Source organism: Temnothorax longispinosus, chromosome 9 (genome assembly GCF_030848805.1).
Source record: "Temnothorax longispinosus isolate EJ_2023e chromosome 9, Tlon_JGU_v1, whole genome shotgun sequence".
Lineage (NCBI taxonomy): Eukaryota > Metazoa > Arthropoda > Insecta > Hymenoptera > Formicidae > Temnothorax > Temnothorax longispinosus.
In genome coordinates, this window is record NC_092366.1 from 12,985,212 (window position 1) to 13,008,299 (window position 23,088).

At 32.0% G+C, this 23,088-nt stretch overlaps 1 protein-coding gene across 5 annotated transcripts in view; it reads right to left on the reverse strand.

Moving 5' to 3' along the window:
• The window catches only part of LOC139819730 (uncharacterized), a 158,072-nt gene that overhangs the window by 117,492 nt on the left and 17,492 nt on the right, over positions 1–23,088 (reverse strand). The gene's annotated exons all lie outside the window — the stretch shown is intronic.

A 23,088-nucleotide genomic window follows, 5' to 3' on the forward strand; every position in this document is an offset into this window, starting at 1 on the left:
TTATACAGGGTGTCCGAAAAATCACCTATTCCACTTCGGGAGGTGATTCGGGACCCAAAAACAAGCAAAAAAGTTCATACAAACATAGGTCCGGAAATGAGCCGTTTCCGCGAGTTATAGCCACTTTTATGTTCAAAAATCGTAATTTAGAATCCGCTTGACATCCCTCTTTTTTAATTATTTCTTAAAATAAAAATTTTTAATTTAAGAAATAATTAAGAAAGAGGGATGCCAAGCGGATTCTAAATTACGATTTTTGAACATAAAAGTGGCTATAACTCGGAAACGGCTCATTTCCGGACCTATGTTTGTATGAACTTTTTTGCTTGTTTTTGGGTCCCGAATCACCTCCCGAAGTAGAGTAGGCGATTTTTCGGACACCCTGTATATGTATTATATATATATATATATATATATATATATATATATATATACCAATGAAAAAAAGACATAGTTGCTTTTAAGAAAAAGTATGCAGATACGTGTTGCAAATTACATATTTTTTCTTAAAGGAAATATGCCTTTTTTATTCCAATTGATTCGTCTCATTATTCTGTGCATAAAAGTGTTAAGGTAACATTACTGAAAACTTAATTTTTTACAAGATATTTTGTATTTTATGTCAAAATACTAGAACTTTCGGCTCAACTTCCGAATAGCCCCTACCTCCGAATTTGATGAAACTTGAAGGAGTTGTTGATTATTAGAGGACATGTTCATACTATAAAGGATTTTGTACGGAAACAAATAGGAACGGAGAAATTGGCGTCAAAAATTCAAAATTTGGTAAATGTCTACAATTAGGGCCCCAATGAGAAATCAATTGAAAAGAAGTAAATTCTATGTATTTTTGCTCCTCGAATTCAAAACTGTTGATAAAATTTGAGGGTTGCTTGTATTTTTTAAGATATCGTTAAGAAAATAAGAAAAAAACACTACATAGGTTAGATGACGCGCTTTAAAAATATTTAACTGTTTAAAGTTTTTTTGGTCACGCATGGTGGGGGTGCGGGGGGGGCAAAGCCTTCCCTGCCCAACCCACACCGCCGGGTGCACGGAGGGGGGTGCGGGGGAAGGCAGGCCTCCCCGCCCACACTCGTAGGTTTACTCACACAATGGAGGGGGGGTGCGGGGGGGCTTCGTCCCCCCCCCGCCCATACATGTACTTTGATATATTTCACGGTTCTCATTTTCTTAACGATATCTTAAAAAATACAAGCAACCCCCAAATTTTATTAACAGTTTTGGATTCGAGGAGCAAAAATACATAGAATTTACCCTTTTTTAATTGATTTCTCGTTGAGGTTCTAATTGTAGACATTTACCAAATTTTGAATTTTTGATGCCAATTTCTCCGTTTCTATTTGTTTCCGTACAAAATCCTTTATAGTATGAACGTGTCCTATAATAGTCAACAACTCCTGCAAGTTTCATCTTTGGAGGTAGGGGCTATTCGGAAGTCTTACCGAACTTTCAAGCCTTATAATTCCAAAAGTTCTTAATGAAAAAATACTTTATTATAGTGTTTTGAAAAACTCTCGAGATTAGCTACAAGAATATGCATTGAAAAATAAGGATTTCCATTTAAGAAATTAAAGATGTCGTTCACGTGAGCTTTAAACGATCATCCAAGGTGAAACCAATGGCACCATCTTATGTGCCCCTTCGATCCAAACAACTTTTGTATAAAACATTTCTTCCGAAAACGTCAACTTTCCGAGATAATCCAGGGTCCCGACCTTTTTGTTACACCCGGTATGTATAATAAACAAACAACCTAAGATTAATTTATGATCATATTTTTACCGTCGATAAAATCTGATAAAAATTTGAAATTGATTTAATTCTAATTACGTACTATTTTTGGAAAAATTAGAAATAACACTAGAAAGTGCGTTTACAATATAAATATAAATGTTATTTAAGTTTTGAATCTAATAAGTTTAAACTGAATTAATAAAAAAGTGAATTATTAAAAATTGGGATCATAAGTGCTCTCAAGATATTCAAGTATTCAATCGATAATGAAAGGAGCCAATAAAACGAACAATTGCGTTTAAAGAATTCAATCTTTGTTCCTAAAACCCCACGGAATATTGTATGTAATATGCACCAGCACCCGCATCACTTTTATTGGCTTCTCTCTTTCTCTTTCTCATTCTCTTTTAATATTAATTAAAAAATGAAATTTTTGAAAGTATAGATTGTATACGTTATTTTATCTTCATTTGCTTTCGACTAAAAATTTCAACCTTGATTTTATTCTACCTCATATATTTTTAGAAAAGAAAGTTGACTTTATGTAAATTAAAAAGTTTTTTGAAGATATTTTACTAGTCTTACCATAGCATTAAAAAGAGAAATTTTAATATTAGATATGTATAAATGCAATCAATAGTTGGGTTTCGAACATGTGATAGTTTTTATAGTTTTTTATTATACGTAATCATGACGTAAATAGCAAAATTTTACGTGATATAATTTGATAGAATATTTAAGTATCTCAAAAACGTATTTTGACGTCTGAGGTGAAGAAAATAATGTCTGGAGGTGCTCTAGTGCCTCGGCGAGAAGCGTCTCTAGAGGAGTATCTAGTGGAATGACTTCAACAGATTCTTTCTTAGAGAAAAATTGCACGGGCATTCTTTCACATCGACTTCTCATGCTTGATAAAGCTTATTTTATTCACTAAAAACTGAAAGATATACTTCTATATACACGGAAAAAGTATTGAAATGTCTATGTGCCACATAGAAGTTGTTGAGTTTTACTACTACAAATTTTTTAATATTTAAATTTCTATAAAAAATTATCAAAATTTACTTAAAAAATAATTTATGCATATTTTTGTAAATAAATTTTACAAAAATTATTTTTTGTTTTCAGAAAGGAAATTTATGTTTATCAATTCTATACAATTGTGCTATAAAAATCCACATATTATTACCAGGCACGAGATATTCTTTTGTGATGATAATAATAATCATTGATCGAGAATTGATTCGAGAGAAGCTCGGAAGAGAAGCATGATAACATTGTACTGTAGCGAAAGTGTAGCTTGTTCAAAATTTTGCACAAAAGCGTAATGCTAGCAGTGACCTATTTTCTTATAAAAATACTTGACTCGACAGTGAGACTTGCTGGTGGGTGGTATAAAAAGAGAGCTAGATATGTTATTGGTTATGCATTTTGGTATCCAGATTTTTACATTTTAGTAATAAGATTTGAATGAAACTTGTGTAAATCTTAATTTTTATTTTCTGTCCGTAATTATAATGATACACTCCATATTCAATCAAAGACTATATAATAATTAGAAAAAATAAGCCCAAGTCTCACCATCATAATGTAATTCGGATCCCTTTTCCTATTCGTTCTGTATATTTACCCTTACCTAAAATTGATATCAACAAATATAAGCAATTGTCAGTGGCTATCAGTAATAAACATAAAATATAGAGAGGCATGAACATAAGATATTACAAAATTATCTATCAAAACTAAACGCAAGACGCATGAATATAAAATACCATGAAATCATTCAATAATACTAAACGCAAAAAAAATTCTGAAAAAAAAGTTTCTTAAATCTAGCAATTACAGGCAATTGTGAAAAGCGTTATTTTAAAATCAAATTTAATAAACACTAAAGAGATTCTAACTTCCGACTTTATCGCCAATACATAGATATTATTAATTGTAAGAATAAGATGTCTGTGAAAGAGACATTATTTGATTAAAATACAACGAGGTTTAACTCAATTAAGGAATTAATTAATAAAGTTTCTCTATGTTATTCATCAGCTTGCGCTAAGAAAATTCTTCATTTCCATATATTCGCCAAGCAGGTTTTCATTAATAATTGATACAGACCGAACAGTATGGTATCCCGTGTTTAATAAGCGTGGGTGTCTGAGTGTGTTAATGTTGCCGCACGCAATGGCTTTCCGACCTGAATGTAATTTACATCCCCCCGCCCCGTCAGCCATCGCGTATTATTAAAAACGGTACGCGTGCGGAATAATCACAATTATGCTTTCGTAATAAACCGAAGAGAAATCGTCCGTTAAACATAGACGCGAGCAAAACGATATTCCAGTCGAGACGCGGAAGAAGCCGCGCTTAATTAAAAGGAGCAAAGAAGATATATTCTCACTCTTCGTCTTGAGGAAGATCGCACCCTCTGCCCTTTGTGAACACACGTGGTAAACTTTATACACTTTACACTACTACAGTTTTGAAGTATCTCCGCTGTGAAACGGGACGGCAAAGATGCAGAAGGAGAGGCAGGAGAAAGGAGCAAATCAGAGTAACTTTATTATAGGTCAAAGTGAAGAAAGTGCCTCTTTATAGCAAAATTCTCTGAAGAATCCTTGAAAATTGGAGTTTTTCCGCCTTTACCATAATCTAAGTGTCTATTTCTCTCCGTCAGTTAGGAAGAATACAGATGGCTTTAGGATCCCCTTAATATGGAAACAAATTTCTAATCTCTGTTGACGACACTGAAAGATTCATTGTCGATACAAAAGCATATCGAAATATGTTTCCAATTAATTTATAATAATGGACTTTACTTTCCCCGCAAAGTTCAAGGGGAGGGGGAAGGGGACTGCAGTATGTGCAGTGTCGCCAAAAACCATGCAACCGCTACGGAATTATTGATTCCGTGTAATCCGTGTGATGATTAGCTTGTTGGCTAGCAACCGCGTTTGCGACAAAACAGAGCCGTCGCTGAGTTTTTTTTAGACATAAATACGTGATGCGCAAGGGTAGAGGGATATGGGAGCGATAATAATCACAAGATTCTCTGGAGAATCACGAGCACACGCGTTGTGTTAGCCACGCCTAATTTTACAACGTGCTCATGTTCCATTAATGCATAATGAGTTAACGGAAATCGCGAAATAACGACCTTACTTTTCCAAATAAGAAAAACGCAACGTAAACGATGAAACTTTATTATCGCACCTGCAAAACATTATAATAAAGACAAAAATAAAAAAATGTGCAAATTAGAAACTTGCACATTGCTTCCTCATCATTACAGATCTCTACCATTGCTCCTATTTTATTTCGCTCGTAAAGCTTCCTCTCTGAGAAAGCTTGTATTTTATTTGATGCATAATTATTAGTATTTATTAATTTGGCTTCCTCATAAAGGAAGCTTTATGAGCGAAATAAAATAGGAGCAATGGTAACGATCTGTAATGATGAGGAAGCAATGTGCAAGTTTCTAATTTAAATACTTTTTTTAATTTTAAATTTAACCTTTTTATGAATTGAAAAAGGGTCAGCTTATAGTAGCACAAGTGGGGTTTTACAATTGACGCAATGTAAAATTGATGTTGACTTTGGGAGTTCAAGTTATTATACATGATCTATAACTTCGCATATGGATTTTTGATCGCGTATAAAAGCTGGATCTAATCAACCAAATCTTAAAGAATTATATATGAAACAGGGGTAGAAAAGACTGAAAAAATATAATAGAATTAGAAATAACCTGATATCTAAAAATTTGCAGAAGTTAGAGCTGCCACAGACATTTTTCAAAAAATTCAAAATTAAAAAAAAATGAACTTTACCGATTATCGCCAAATTCAATACCAACCTTTCTTTAATAATACTCTACATTAATAATAAAATTGAGCCCAATATCACAAAATTTACGGAAGTTAAAGCAACCACGGACATTAAATCCGTACACACACACACATTCACACACACAGACACACACACACACACACATTTTGTAAAAATGTGATTTTTCGACGTTTTAGAATATTCTAAACACATTAGCAAAGAAAACTAAAAAATTTTTTTTTATGAAAACAATGGTTCCTCTATGAGAAAGTAAAAGATTATATGTATATATTTATTACCTTTGATTTAATTTGTCACTTTGCTTTATTTGTTTTTATTATAATTTAATATAATATATGCTTTTATTATAATTTGATACTTTGATATTTAGTATAATTTAGTACTGCTTAATTATAGTATACATATTAAGCATTAGTATATAAGTAGTATAAAAATGTTGTTTATTTATTATTTTAACATATAATAAAATTATATAGAATGTAAATTATACTATTACTAGTCTCTATTTGTGTGTTATAAATGTAATTTAAATCATTTTTATTTAAATGATAATTAATTAATAATTTTATAACAAAAAAGTTTATAATTAAAAATTTAAGGGTGTTGATTATAAATATATCTTAATTATAATTTGGTCTGCCATTTAAAGTTTTTCAATTTAATTTGAAAAGCTGTCTAGACAGCTGTTAGACATTTAGTTATAATATCGATCGTTTTGCATCAGTAACGTTATCTTTCTGTAGCAGTTATAATGAAACATGTATAAATAATATCTAAAAGTTAAATGAAAAAGTCAATTAAATTGAATAAAGTTAGAACACATGAACTATGACTTAATCCTCTGCATATAATCGCTAAGAATATTGTATAAGTATAAATATATATATAATGAATTTTTCACGTTAATCCTGCGTGTCACGTATTTTTTATTAAATATTTCTTTTATTCTCTGCACAATGAAACGTGATTTCTTTTAATTAAAAATCCTGGATTCTCGCCGCGGCCATGTTAAAACAAGCAATGACACGCTGAGAATTCTTGCGTACCATTTTCAAATAAAAAAATTTTTGGATGAAAAAACACTTCAAATCCTTGTAGTAGACTTATAAAATGTTCCGAAAACTATCCTTTTCCCTTGACAGTTAATAAAATGAATGTTATACAAAGCCTAATCATGCAGGCTTGTACGCAGGCGCATGATTAGACTTTGTATCACGCATGACTAGGCTTTGTATCACATTCACTTTATAATTGTTTATTAACTGTCAAGGGAAAAGGATAGTTTTCGAAACATTTTATGTGTCTTAAAGTGATTTAAAATATTTTTTTCATCAAAATATTTTTTAATTAAAAAATAGCACGCAATTCTCAGCGTGTCATTTCTCGCCTCTGACGTCATGATCTAACATGTTTGTGGCAAATACCCAGGAGCCTTAAAAGCATTCAGCATAATGGTTGATTATAACTGCTACAGAAAGATAGCGTTACTGATGCAAAATGATTGATCAATATTACATTGCTAATTTCTTTTTGCAATGTATTAATAGATAAACAAATTGAAATAATTATTATGTTTTATAGTACAAAATACCATAAAAATTTAGAGATAAACCATTTTACGAAAAATGTTTTTAAAAAAAGATAATACTGATGAGTTATCATATCGTTATGTCGTTACGCAAATAAAACGCATTTAAAGATCCATATAGAGATGCACTGTTCGTATGCTTATGACGCAATGTATATATACGTAATGTATATAGATGCATATGCAAATACGCATGGGGATGAAATCGAATATTCCACCCCTATTATCGGAATGAATATAATCTGTATCGTGTAATGGGCATTGCACAAGACTTTGCCTTCCTATCGAAGGGAGATTATGCGACACACGTGTAAAGAGACCTTTTGAAAAGGTCAAAACACATCATTACAGACATAATAATTATGCAGAATAAAATAAGTAATAATTCATTACATTCAAAGTTAATTAGAGAAGCATTGTTATGTTAGAATCACAACCCTATAAGCACACAATATTTCTAGAATGTTGTATTAATATTATTAAAAATTAAAATAATATTATTATAATATTCAGAGAATATTATATAATATTTTCTAATATCATAGGATTATTTTGTTGATGTTATATGTCCACTTCACATAATATCCTTTAGTATATCATTTTAATATCAGTGGAATATTATAAAAAAGTTCTTAGAATATTATTCTGGTGAACAAATTAACGTTCATATAACATTCCTTGGATATTATTATAATATTAAAATATTTATACAAAATTATAAACAAAGATTTTATTTAATAAAAATAATAATTCGTAAATTTGTAAATTTCGTTTATTAACTCCCCTCAGGGTTGCAAGGTTTTGTAGGGACGTTCCCAACCCTTTTACTCAATACTACCCTTCTCCTCTCACTTTAACCCTTTGGACCAACGGCTTAACGTCTCTTTCCGAAAGACGGAGTTTGCTCCCAGTTTGCTCCGCACAAGAGCCTATCTTGCATGGAGGGGTGCAGCTTTCGGAAAAACATTCCATGTTTACATGGCTTTAGTGGACTCAAACCTGGTTCCTCAGATTACGAGTCTGGCGCTCTACCACTAGACCACACTGCCGCCCTTAATAAAAATAATAAAATTTATAATTTTTTTTATGTTCTCTCACATATCCCTCGCACACTGATTTATAGACAATATTTATAACCATTCGTAACATTAATTTTAGAACTATTATTCATTAAATATTTATAAATTTTTTAATTTTTAAATTAAAAATAGTTTATTTATATATTTGATAGTTTATTTCTCAAAATTTAAAATATTTTTATAACATTAAATAATATTATTTTATATAATATTCATATAATATTATCAGGAGCGGACCGCGCAAAAAAACTGCGTTCACAAATACTGGCACAGAAAAATACGTATGCACTCAATTGTGACCAAATTTGCACTGATTACTCGTAAGGCTTTCTCTTAGACGCCAAACCACCATAGAAGCCTACAGTGTTGCCACGTCGGCAGAAAAAAAAATTTTTCCACGAACTTTTTGATCACACCTCGTATAACTATCTATTAATATTACTAGAATATTGTATTTAATGTTCTAAGAGATTACGCCTAGAATATTATTTAATATTAAATAATATTACGCACTTATAGGAAAGTTACTTTCTCATGTGTTTTCCACATAAATTATCTATAATGGAAATTTCTACATTTATAAACACATTTGCAATATTTAGTTTATTTTAAAAATGTATTTTTTTTAACCCTTTTTGGTCACACTTCCCGAGAATCCCGTACCGGTCACACTGGGTGAAATACACCCCTAGCGTGTTTGCAAGTGTATAAAAAATTGTAGGTGACCTTAAAAAAAATATCCTGTTGTAGTTTAAGTCTTCCTTAAAAAGACTGTATAGGTTTGATTTGCAAAAAATTAATTTAACATATGTAAAAAAATTGTTGAAAAAAAGTCGGAAAAGTTACTTTTTCACAAAAACTAATGTAACTTTTCCAATTTTTAAGATATTTTAATTTTTCAAACGGTTTTTTCATCCTCAGATGATGCACTTTTCACTGATTATTGCAGTTTATGCGGCCGTTCCAAAAAGTTTATTTATTTTGAGGTATGAAGGTGCGATTTTTTGCGGAAAAAAAATGCCGAGAGAGAACTAACAGGCCGAAAAATATACCATCGACGGGGATCGATACTTGAAGGTCCCAACTACCTGTAGATGGCGGCACAAGGCCCATTTCCATTGGTTTACTAGATCGTTTTTGAAGTAAAAAAAATGCTGAGGTGTATTTTACCAGTTAGGCGACATTTTCCATAAAAGTAGAGGGAATAATGTTGGTACTAAAGAAAATCCCTAGGCGATACAATTTAATTTTTGTAGATTATTAGCACTGCGTAAGTAGTAATCTGTTAGTTAGAGGAAGTCTTTTTCAAAATATACGCGCACGAATACAAAATAATTAATTTTGATACATGCGTGATAATGAAAGGACAGTATTTGTTATTTGTTTTAAGACTTCTATGTAATCTTCGGTATTTCTATTTTCCATTATTGTATACCGCTATACTTATAGAATGCATATCACTTATTGTTAGCTTTCATATGATGAATATATCTTATATAATATATCAAAGTACATGTGTGGACGGAAGGGCTTTGCTCTCCTGCACCCCCCCCCCCATGCATGTACTTTATAATTTCGCTTTACAACTTAGCATGTACTTTAAGTTGTAAAGCGAGATCCACGCTGCCTACCGGCGGGGTGGGTGCGGGAGGGGGGCCAAAGGCCCCCCTTGCACCCCCGCGTGTGTGTATGTGTGTGTGTGTGTGTGTGTGGGTGGGTAAATGTCTAGAAAAAGGGCGACCTCACCGATTTCAATGGCCTTGATATATGTTATCAAGGTCATGACCCCGAGTGACCTTCAGAAGGTTTTAGCCGTCGCTCGTTATACGTTTAAAATTATTGCCATGTTGGAAAATATAATTATCGCAAATTTCTAATTTTTGTGTACTAACATAGATTTTTTTCAAAAAATTTCTATTTCAAACTACATTTTATGGTCTGTTATGCTATCAATAACATGTAAATTGCCGACGCCTACTGCGCTTATACACCTCCAAACAAACACGATGGTGACGCCGTGTTTGTTTGGAAGTGTATGAGCGCAGCAGCATGGACTACAATTGTGTTTAACCATGTGGATATGAGATTTTTGATCAAGTTCCGTATTTTTTCTTTGCCACACTATACACTTCCATCAGACCCGAAGGTATTAAATTTATTCTCACCTGAGAAAATGATTCTATATATTCTAGTATTTTTCAATTTTTTATTAAACTGCGGTTTCACGAATTTTAATCGTGATTTTACTATAGTTGGTCGCATTTACTCGCATTTAATAAATTGCTAAATAATCTTTACTTTCTATAGATAAGGTTTTTTAAAAAGATATCTCCCCTGTACGAATACTTTTGCTATATGTGTGTAGGTATGAGTGTGATTTAAAAATCAATCTATAAATGCATACGATTAATCTAATTTTTAACCACAATTTATTTTATTATTTAAAAAATATATTCTTCATATTAAAAAATAAATTTAAAGAATAGACAGTGAAGGATATATTAAATTGTATAAAAATTCTCTTGTAGATTAGGAAATTTGTTTTGCATGACTCATCATATTATTGTACACATCTGACCTTTAGAATTTTTTTCAATAGACGGTTCGATACGTCTGGCTTTTGCATAATTTCTGTAAACGGCGGGCAGTCAATGTTTACTATCCATTATCATCTTTCGTTATGTATTATGTATTATCGCGCTAAAGAACACGAACCGTTCACGTTCTGAAAGTTTCAGTTTTTTTTATAAAAGAACGACTGGGTTCTTGAGGGGCGAAAAAAAGTCTAAAGCCGTAAGATAAAGGCATCTTATCCCAGGATAGTCAAGCGAAATAGAAGAATTTCCTTTAGACAGAGTTTGTCTTAATCTATACTACCTGAATTCCCTTCGCTATAGACACGACCGTAACAGAACAGAGTGCTTGCCTTTCTCCCAGCCGACGGCAATCGGCAGTAAATTCGAGCAAAGTGGGTCGACGCGCAACGTGAATGAAAAGCCGGGCTCCCCTTAAATCTTCCCTCTAAGATCTCACCGGGCGTAAAATTTTGCGTACTGTTCGTGATAGGTGAGAAATTGAATTACGTGAAACACTGAAGCCGCTATAGCTTCTTAAATAATTCTCCGCTCTATTTAATTTTAACTGACAATCAGCTTGCTTGTAAAAAGTTTTTACGTGAATCTTGTGCTTTTATTACACGAGAATAATTGTAAGCTCGCATTCAATAGCTTTACAACAAAATCTTGGAAAAGAAGAATATTATTTTTATATTAAAATACATATAATATTATAAATGACATTATATAATATTTTTTTCCGTATAAGAAAAGTAAACATTGATATACTGATTTTCCAATAATAACACATATGTATATATAAAATCTATATATATATATTATAACTTTTTCTTACATGTTTCATGTTTCTGGATTGTTCAATTTGTAAGCTTCTTGGAGAAATATAATACGATTAAAAGAATCAATTTAATAAAATATATATTTATATATTATTGCGTATATCTTTTCAAACCAATCTTTTTTTATGATGCACGTTTAATAGTAAACATTGATTTATTGGTATTGAACGCGCATTACGGCACCAGACACATTATTCTCCGCTTTTTAAAACAATGCATTTTTAGGACAGCGGTATTCTGAAAAATAATTTAACATTTATCACATATAACAGCTAGCGTGGGCATTATCATATGAGGTACGATAAGATGTAAAACGGCGCGCGCGAACTCTTTTGCATGCGCCGCGCATGATGAATCGGTGGAATAAATCGATAAGAGAAATTTCCTCGTCTAGTTTTTCGTATCTCCCGTTCGCTCGCAAAAATAGCGTTTCCTTTTTTCTTGCATATACATTATACACGCAAAGCGTGTTCGTTTGGCGTGACCCGTAACTGTGTAAAACGAAACGCAACGTTGCACAGGCAACTTCGAACGCTCGTAAAACGCAATTAGGCGCAACTAATAAAATACCTCATAACTGGTACCTATATATATATGCACGATATTACGGCTTATAAATTATATGTTAACGCGAGACTAATTTCCCTGTCATTCGATACACGAAATACGTCTTGATTAATTAAACATTTTGAATACGCGAATAATAAATGCGACTAATAAACATGAATATTATAAGATATTAAGTATATGACAGCAGGTTGCTTTTGCGAAAAAGAACTCGTACGAACTTGTTGTTTTTGAAAAGTGTTAGGGTAACACCGGTATATACGCCGCAGCTAAGGAAAATTTAATTTATTGAGTACTATTTACTATGTTTAAGGCAAATGAATTATACCAATAAGAACTTTGTACTGTCTACTACTATAAAAAAAAATAGAAATATGAAATATTCATTCTTTGTATTTAATAAAAAAAACGTTTAGAAACCCTTGCATTTTTACCATGTATCCCATAGGGGTGATATATATGATAGGGTAAAAATTACAAATAATGTTTATAAATAAGGCAATAAAATGTCATAATAAGTTATAAAATGTATGTAAAAAGTTTATTAAGTAAAAATGATAAACAAATTATAAAACTGAAAGATTTTAAAAAGAAAATAGAAGAACGATAGAGATGCATTAAAATTTATTGTTATACGATAAAAAAAAAACAGAAGATTTCGATTTTTACGGAGTGTCTGTACTATGGCATAAATCCCGCACGCTAAAAATGCCGCATATCTTAAACAGGTGGGATATACAAGATATCAAGCTAAACAAAAAATACAAGAACTATGCACTTGTATTTTGCTGTATATTCCATCCTTTACTATTCCTCTACACTTATGTATCATGAAATAACCATTACATTCCCTACAGTAATCATTTTACGTAGGTCGTAATATATGATTGCGCTAGTTTCTACGGTAAGAAATCGATTCAACTCACGACGGTTTCGTTAATATTAACAGTAAAAAACTGAAATTACAACACAATACTAATATGGCATAAAGATACATAACAGTGTGGTTGCGAGCAAGTATCTCTATTCCTTTTATTTTTTCTGACTTCTGCGGCGTAAATCCTCGCGCGGCGTAAATACCGGAGTTATCCTATTTAGCAGCTTGTAGATGTAGGTATAGAAGCAATTTTAGAAAAAAAATTTCTGAGGTATATTCGTTTTTTCTCGTTTTTTTTATGTAGTTTGTTATTACATTCGAGAGGTAGAATTCAAAAGTCAATTTGAAATAAAGATAGTGAATTAAATTAATAAAATTAAAGTAAAAGTAAAAATTATATAGAAGCACTGAGAGATATAATTAAAATAGATGTAGAATAAAATTTTACGGCAATAATATATCATTTTTATTATAGATTGGTATAAATGCTAACGCTGATATATTTTACCACTCAGCGTTTGAATATTTTTAAGAAATTAAATAGTAACATACGTCAATAACCCTGGCCTTCGTTAAGTATATGTTAATATCGCAACAATGTGAAAAATATTTCTGTCCGATTTTAGCAGATATCAATCGCAAAGACAATTTATTCCCCGAACGCGGGACCGTCAATATGTCAGAATGATTGAAATCAAATGTTACAAGGCAAGGTCATCCCATACTAGAAAAAGTGCCTCTTAAAGGCGATTATTATATAAACAATAAATTATTTTTAATTGAAGTCATTTTTGAATTATTAAAATATTGAATTATTAAAAATTAAATATTGAATTTATAAAAATAACATTAATAATAAATTTAATATAATATATCAATAATAAGAGAAATAGGATCGTAACGATATACGAACAATTAGAATCAAAAGCCATGCGATCCGAGCTTAGGTCTTTGACAGCCTTATATTAGTTACTGTATTGTATACATATATGTCTATATATATACATATAATTTTTCCAACATACTGCGCGCCGATTACTTTCGGACTTAAAACACAGTAATTGTTAGAATTAAAAACCCTTCCCTCCCCGGAATTAAATCGACTCGATTTAATTATCTAATAACTGTAAAGACAATGTTTTCGCAATAAATTTTCTTTACAGTTATTAGATAATTAAATCGAGTCGATTTAATTCCGGGGAGGGAAGGGTTTTTAATTCTAACAATTACTGTGTTTTAAGTCCGAAAGTAATCGGCGCGCAGTATGTTGGAAAAATTATATGTATATATATAGACATATATGTATACAGTAACTAATATAAGGCTGTCAAAGACCTAAGCTCGGATCGCATGGCTTTTGATTCTAATTGTTCGTATATCGTTACGATCCTATTTCTCTTATTATTATTATTATTCACGTCGCCTGAGAAAGACGTTTCAAACTATTATTAACCGGCTATTGCGATAAATATTACCACATGCCTCGGTGGTCGAATTGGTACGACGCCCTACACGGAATGAGGGAGGTTCCAGGTTCAAACCCTGGCTGAGGTAATATTTTTCGCAATAAATTTTCTTTAGAGTTATTAGATAATTAAATCGAGTCGATTTAATTCCGGGGAGGGAAGGGTTTTTAATTCTAACAATTACTGTGTTTTAAGTCCGAAAGTAATCGGCGCGCAGTATGTTGGAAAAATTATATGTATATATATAGACATATATGTATACAGTAACTAATATAAGGCTGTCAAAGACCTAAGCTCGGATCGCATGGCTTTTGATTCTAATTGTTCGTATAATATATCAATAAAAAAGAAGTAATATTAAATATAATAATAAATATTTATAATTATATAAATGTATTTATATAAATGTATTTATACAAAAGTTTTTTTTATGAACTTTGATAAAATTGTAAAGCTCCTTTTTTTGTAAAATGCATATTCTCTTTTATTTGACATTATTATTTGTAGAAATTTGTGTAATAATCAAAATTAAGTTTGAAGAGATGTTAACGAGAAAGAGTATAGTATCTAAAACAATATATAATATTAAATAAAGCATAAAACATATATCTCTCTCGTTTGAACAATTAAAATTTAGCAAATTATAATTAAAGGTATTGTTTCATTATTTTCTAAATGTTTAATTAATAATAGTTTCAAATAAATTAAAAGTGAGGTAATTTTGTTTTTTGCCAGCAATAATTAACAAAGGAGATGATTTAATTCGACCTAACTGGCCATTTATTAATATAATATTCAAATACACAACATTTCGACCATGGTCCTTATCAATTGTAAACTAAGTTATAGATTTACAATGAGGCTGTTCTACGAAACATCTTAATTATAAAATCTGATAACATAACAAAAATAATTCAAAATATGGATTTTTATGTTGCGTGTATTCTTGAGGTTAAAAAGCTTTTTGCAACGGTATCATTATCTCAAGCTCGCCGTGCGGCTTCGTATATCGTCCCGATGTACATGGAGCACAGAGAGAAACAGTCAATCCAAATTGACAGCCAATGGCAAACTGCTTTTGTAACGGTGACTTTGTCTCAAAGAACCCAGTGTGGCTTTGTGATTGGTCCCATTGTATATAGAGCACCGAGAAAAACGGTCAATCCCACCAACAGCCAATAGCAAACTGGTATCATTTGCCAATCATGTGGTGTAAGTCATTAGGGTTAAACACAATAGCAAAAGAACAAAGACTAAGTGGATTGCATAACTCTACACTAAGAAAACAATTTTTTGTATTTTAGTAAATATTAGTTACAACACATACAACTGTGATTCCATTTATTAAAATGAAGAAAATTTTCCTTTTTATTAGTATATTTTGTTCTCAGTGAATACACATATACCTACTAATAAAAAAGGAAAATTTTTTTTATTTTAGTAAATGGTGTCACAGTTGTATGCAAACTAATATTTACTAAAATACAGAAATTTTTTTTTCTTAGTGTATCGTATAAAAGATTCAAGTTTTCAGTATCTTTTTTTAAGTTAATTATGTGTTCTGATAAAAAACATTTTAGCTATTTCTCTTTTCCTCTCTTATGTTTTTCCCAATGTAAAATTTCCAGTGTGGACCAATTAAATTCATGATATGTTAGCCGGTGTGTTTGCTAACGATCGAATGGTTACCGTCATACTTCTTTATGTCATTTCGGTGTTCTTTAACGCGGGTTTCTACATATCTTTTAGTTTGTCTTATATACGATACGTTGCAATCGTTGCAATCAATTGTAGACTACTTCAGTTTTTTTGGTATTAGTCAACTTATCCTTTCCACGCTTTACAATCATCTCAAGCTTTTTCGGAATAGCATATAAGGTGTTCAATCCACATTTGTTTAACGTCAGACTAACGTTTTCACTCAGTCCTTTTATATACAAGATCGCTATGTGTTTCCAAGCATCAAAAGTGTTGTCATTTGTACTGGAGTTACTTGTATCTTAGCGGATATCGGAGTGAATTAAAAGTGTTGTTACATCTTTACATGTGCAAATAAACTTTTTCTAATTATATTTCCATTACTGGATTTATTATCATAAGATTTAAAGAAAAACGTAAAATATCACTAGGTTATACGTAACCACATCAATTTACGAAATTGAGCCGATCTCATTCTCACAATTAAATCAACCAAATATTTTCAAAAATTTCAAAAAGAGCCCTCAAGATCATCTATCTCTAAATTAAATTCTATAATAAATTTCTATAAAAAACGCGCGTGCGCGCTTAATAATTTTATAGAACAATTAATAAAGTGTGTAGGATCACACATAAATCGATGGAAATGCATCGTATTTCGTACGTATACAGATGGAAATGAGTAATAAACAGACTTTACTTGGCTTGATAAGCGAAACTAGATTAATACTATAATAATGGCTGCCGCTAGGTAACTCCCCAGACCCAGTTAGACCTAAATCAGAAGCGCAGTAGGGTCTCCGCTACTTGCAAAGTTTCAGAGCCGTGTTCTGGTTCAAAGTTATTACAGAACGTATTAATTATGTTGCACTACCCGAGCAATACATGCAAAAACCTGATTTTTATTGAATTCGCGAAGGCGGGGAGAAGGAAATGAACAAAGCTGCTTCTTCGCGTCATGACGAAACATCAATCGAGGATCGATCCACGCTCGCTAATAATGCACAACTGATACTACGGTCTATCTTATGTGGATATACGTGAATTATTACGTCCCCGCTGATATGCAAACCGATTTAATGTCAGTCAAGGCCACATGTAACCCTTCTACTTGTATACTATTTATATTGCATGGTTCTTTCAACGCTTTTCGACACAGTTATTACTGCCGTTTTACATTGCGTTAATATCAAACAGATCGTGTTGTGTGAGTATCGTAGAAAAAAATTGAATCTCTCGAATTCATTCTTTCTTTCTTTTTTAATAGCGGAAAATTGAGGAAATTTAATGGCTAGACTATTACTATATATAAAAGACCTAATAGGGTCTTTTCTAATATCAAATGTTTATCTGAACTAAAATATATGTAAAACTTCTTCTAACATAAAGTTTGAAAGACAAGGATTTGATGTTTATTACCTAAATAAAGTTTAATTAATCGTAATTTCTTATTTTTCGCTAAAAAAATATTTTCTTATATTTTGCTTTACAACGAAAAAACAGCCAATACACAAAATTCTATAACTCATAACGTTATTCATCATCATATGACCAAAAATTGAGGCGATTAAACTTCGTCTTAAGATGAAACAAAAGTTTTAAAAGACCACATAATTTTTTATTGGAAAGAAAATCTTGCAAATTTTCTATTTTAAGTTCTGACATAACAAAATTGGTTATGCACGTTAAACTTTACTGTAAAATTATTTTTTCCAAAGAAAAACGATGTTAATATGGCAGTACAATAAAAAGCAATCAGCATACTTTTTGTGATATGTTAATAGTATATTTAATGTTAGTTTTATTTCATGAATGTGAACTCTGTACCATTCTTCAATAAAACTTATAATACTGTCAAGAAATGGTTAGGAGAGACCGGAGTCGTCACCGGGGCGGAGTCGTCACTACAATTATCTCGAAATCTGTATGTCGTGTGAACTCGCCATTAATATTGTAAACACTACTTATGGACATGGTGCCTATGTGACCAACGGAGTTTGGTGAGATTATATATTATATGCCATGTTGTGATTTTCATGAAGGCAAACGTGTTTTCGGAAGTCAAAAGTAAAATTTTTTGCGCGTCAAAAATTGTAAATATTTTAAATATTATGTTTTTTTCGAATTTCGAGATAAGTGATTCTGAAGAGTAATGCATGCTGAACACGAATCCAGTGAATTTTTTTATTTTCGTTGATTTCTAATATTTCATGAGCGATCAAATTTAAAATCTGTGCCCGGGACGAAGACCAAGCCATATTATGGAGGCTTCGGGCGAAAATCAAAGTCAAAGAAGCAGCAGTGGTCGGATTCCGACGCGGACTTGGATAATATGTGCTGCGTGTCCTCAGAGATGACAGAATAGAGTTGACGAGAAACAGTGCATTTCGTGTGAGCATAGGGCACATAAGTATGTACGCTTTTCTAATAATTATTTTTCGCCATCGTGTTGTTTCCATTTTTCTATTAAAAAATAATTAATAAAATGTATCCTATCATTTTTCACAATTGAAATTATGAATTTTCATTTAAAATTCAGTCCGAGAATAAAGTGACGACTCCGCCCCGGCAATTTTAACATTTCAATTTTTGCACCTTTGTCGTTTTCACTCTATACCAGTTGAACAAAGCGACGTAGACCAAAAATGCCCTTATAAATTTTGTAGCCAAGGGTTCACTCTTTACAACGGTATACCACATTTTACTAAAATTATTTGTTTTGTTGTTAAAAATCGGCACCGACAAAATAGTGACGACTTCGCCCCGGTCTCCCCTATATTGAAAAATAATACATAATAATAGATGGATCTATTAATAATTCTAAATATATTTTACAATACATATATTTTACAACAATTAACTAAATAAATGCTGATAAATTATCACGTAAATCTTAAAAAGATCTCAGTAAATTTTTGAAACTTGGATTTTATATTAAACAAAATAATTTTTGTTTCAAAAAGTTCTTATTTAACTTAACAACAAATTGCTATAATTTTATACAATCTGAATTCAGTTTTAATTTATTAACTCACCGAATATCACAGAAGAAGAGAAAATATTTTAGCTGAAACCTACGTACGACAGTGAGAAAGCTTTCTCCAAGATTAGAGACGCCTACAACGATACTGTTGATAGCAGAGGGTTTAACAAAGGTCTATTGGAGTCCCTTGATAAAATAAATTAGGTCTTGTCGAGAGAAAGAAAGGTCTCAATCACAATTATCACTTGCCCGTAAATGATTCGTATAATTCAACAATAATTTTCCTCCAATTTCTCTAAAAAATAAAATAAAATAAAATAAAATAAAATAAAAAAACAAACAAACAACACACAACTCCTTTCAACAGATAACCGTAAATATTTGAAAAATATTATCTAGCTTTAAGATAAATTATTATATAATTAGTGTTATTACATCATTAATACATCTACTTGTATTATTAATTATTATTATTATACATATAATATTATATTATTATCAACAAATCAAGATTAACAACTCTAAATATAATTAGAAAGTAAATCTCAATAATTTAGGAACTCAGACGTGTGATAATTGAGAGACAAGACTAATTGCTTCTTGGTAATCGACGGTAATATTACAATAAACGAATATAAGAAAAATTTGCCAGCGAATTGATTAATTTTAATAGAAAACTTGATTTATCTTCCAATTCAGTTATCCATCGATATATGTGTGTATCATACTTATCAGGATCACCGTAATTATTTGATTGAAAAATCAATATTAAACTGTTTGTTTGGCGTTTATACAAGAATAAGTACCACATTTCATTATTTAAGTTCAAAACTAATTAGTCTGTCGCTCGCTTTTACTTTGTTTCTCTTCTCCGCATTGAGTTTCGCGTCAAAACAACGCGGCACTTAACTCGCGACAGCAAAATCAAGAACGGCATGATAATAACGGCATACACGCCGGGACGAATTATTGGCTTTGGCCGTTGACGTCAAAACCGTCTGGAGCCGACTGGTGGACGGGAATTTAAGTCTCGCGTATCTCCCGTGAAATAATTACAACCGGAATGATGCGCGGCTTAAATCAGCGCGTTCCCGCTGCCAGACTGCCGGGGAGACATTTTAATGCCGATCTGACGTAGTATCGCCCTAGTTGTCGCACACGATACGGCAACGCGGACGCCCGCACCGGCCGGGTATCGCGCGCATCGCATGGCATACACGAGGTCATATCCCATCCAGGGTACATAAGTACCCGCGATGCGCACACCGGTGAACATACGTGTAATGCGCGGCGACCCTTTTTCCGTAAGTGAATCGATACTATCGATCGCCCGAAATGTCGTAGAAATGCGTCGTACAGATTAACCCTGGACGAACGACGGTAGGAGTGCGTATAATGAACCGCGTGAGCGAATCAGAGCGCAGCAGTAAAACGGCAGCGCTAAGTAGAGCCCGACCGAAACAATCTTTTTTAATTTCAATTGAAATCGAAACCGAAAACTTTAATGGAAATCTTAGAAAGACCATATTATATATACGCGCACACATAAATAGTATATAATATACTATACTATATACTATGTACTATATACTATGTACAGTATGTACTGTATACTATGTGCTATGTACTATGTACTATGTGCTATATACTACGTACTATATACTATATACTATATACTATATACTATATACTATATACTATATACTATATACTATATACTATATACTATATACTATATACTATATACTATATACTATATACTATATACTATATGCTATATGCTATATGCTATATGCTATATGCTATATGCTATATGCTATATACTATATACTATATACTATGTACTATGTACTATGTACTATGTACTATGTACTATGTACTATATACTATATACTATTTATATACTTTCTCTTTATAAATATTATAATTTAATTATTAAAATAATAATTACACATATTATCACAATCATATTATTTTAATAATAACAACATTTCTAAACATGAAATAAATATATTTTTTAAACAAGTCTTTGGAGAATCTGTGGAAAATAAAGAGTTTCTCGTTGAAACTGCCTTTTAATTTCGGCCAAAACTTAACCAAAACTCAGATTTTTGGCCGAAACCGCGCCGCGCCTATGCATTTTTTTCTGCCTCAATAAAATATTCAATAAAATATTCCGTGTGTTTTTGACATTTCAAAGATCGATCAGAACTAAATCTCGGATTGTTCGAGCTGTTATAATGCTCTTGTTACTCGTACAAATCTGAAAATAAAATTTTACGTTAAGTAATCTATGCTCTTCAGCTTTTTTACGAAAAATATAAAGCTACATGTGTTATTTCATAAGATACACTATACAATACATTTTAAATAAATCAAAACAGAAATATGTTTTTGTGACCGAATTATTTAATTGCGCTTAATATATTTTACAATTAGTTGTTTATCTGTATTGATCCGAATGCAGTAGAGGAAGTTAAGGATTATGTTATATACATTAATTAAACGTGCATTATGTCTCTACGATTGTTTTTACATTGTTATTTTTTAACGTATTTTTAACGCATTATTCTCTCGTTGCTATCAAAAACGTAACTTACTGGTGATACCCCGTTTATCTCGATAATCTAGGTCTGAAATGCTGCTTATGACAGAGGCAATCATCCCTGAGAGCACATAAACAAATTTTTATGTCGCACTTTTTCGCGTTCTTATGTTTAGGAGACAGCTGTTGAGGTTGTTGTATTATGGTTTATCAGGTTTATCTGCCGACTTATTCCGCGTGCGAAAAAGATCATCGTTACGTAAATTTACATTACATTACGGGTGCATTCGGGGAGCACGCTATTAGCACAATTATCGTCCAAAACTGTTCGAGGAGACGCTTTGTGGCGCTGTGATATACGATGATGACGTCACTGTAAAGGCAGCGTGACGTCATCACTCGCGCTATTTTCGCTATTATTTTCGAGGTGAGGTACGAAATACTATTGGCGCTTAAGCTGCGTTTGGGGAGCTTGCTATCGCTGTCGCGCTATTGGCTCCTCGAACAAAGTTCATAGCGTTTGCGTTTATAGTGTTAATAGCGTCTTCCCGAATGCACCCTATATTACATATAATTTACATTACATTTGCATACAAATTTACATACATGGATACGATATGCAGCGCGGAATGTGTCAGCGGAGAAATAGGGAAAAAGATGACTTTAGTAGGCAGTCTGATCCCAGAAAAACGAGGAAAAATATTTGAGATAATACAAAGTTTCGCGTGAAAATTTTTCATAAAAAATGACGACGATATATTTTTCAACAAGAAGATAAGGTTGCTCTTATTGCTTACGTGCAGGGACATCGAATTTCCCACGCACGAAAGCGGGCAAAAGCACACAATATCCGTTTAAGTAAAATTCCGTGGAAGCTGCAATTGTCCGAAATCATTTTACGCAACTTACATTCGTACACAGATACGCATGTCTTACACGTAAGTTGCAAGTTTCAACTTGACGCAATCTCCACGAATCGTACGCTGCGATCAATTATGCTAATATTATTGTTTACTTAGACCTAATGATCCAATGAACTTTAGAATGCTAATTCAATCGAATGCGATCGCTAAGTAAGCATCGAGTAATTATGCAAATATTCCAGCGAAAAGGAAAACACGTTTTCACGTGACATTATTTGCCGCACACGTGTAATACACGTACCATCACACAGCTGTATGGTATAGCGGCTTTGTGGACATAAACGCTATTCCCGAGAGAAGCCTTATTAAAAGAATTAGAACAGCTGCTCTTTCAGGATATATA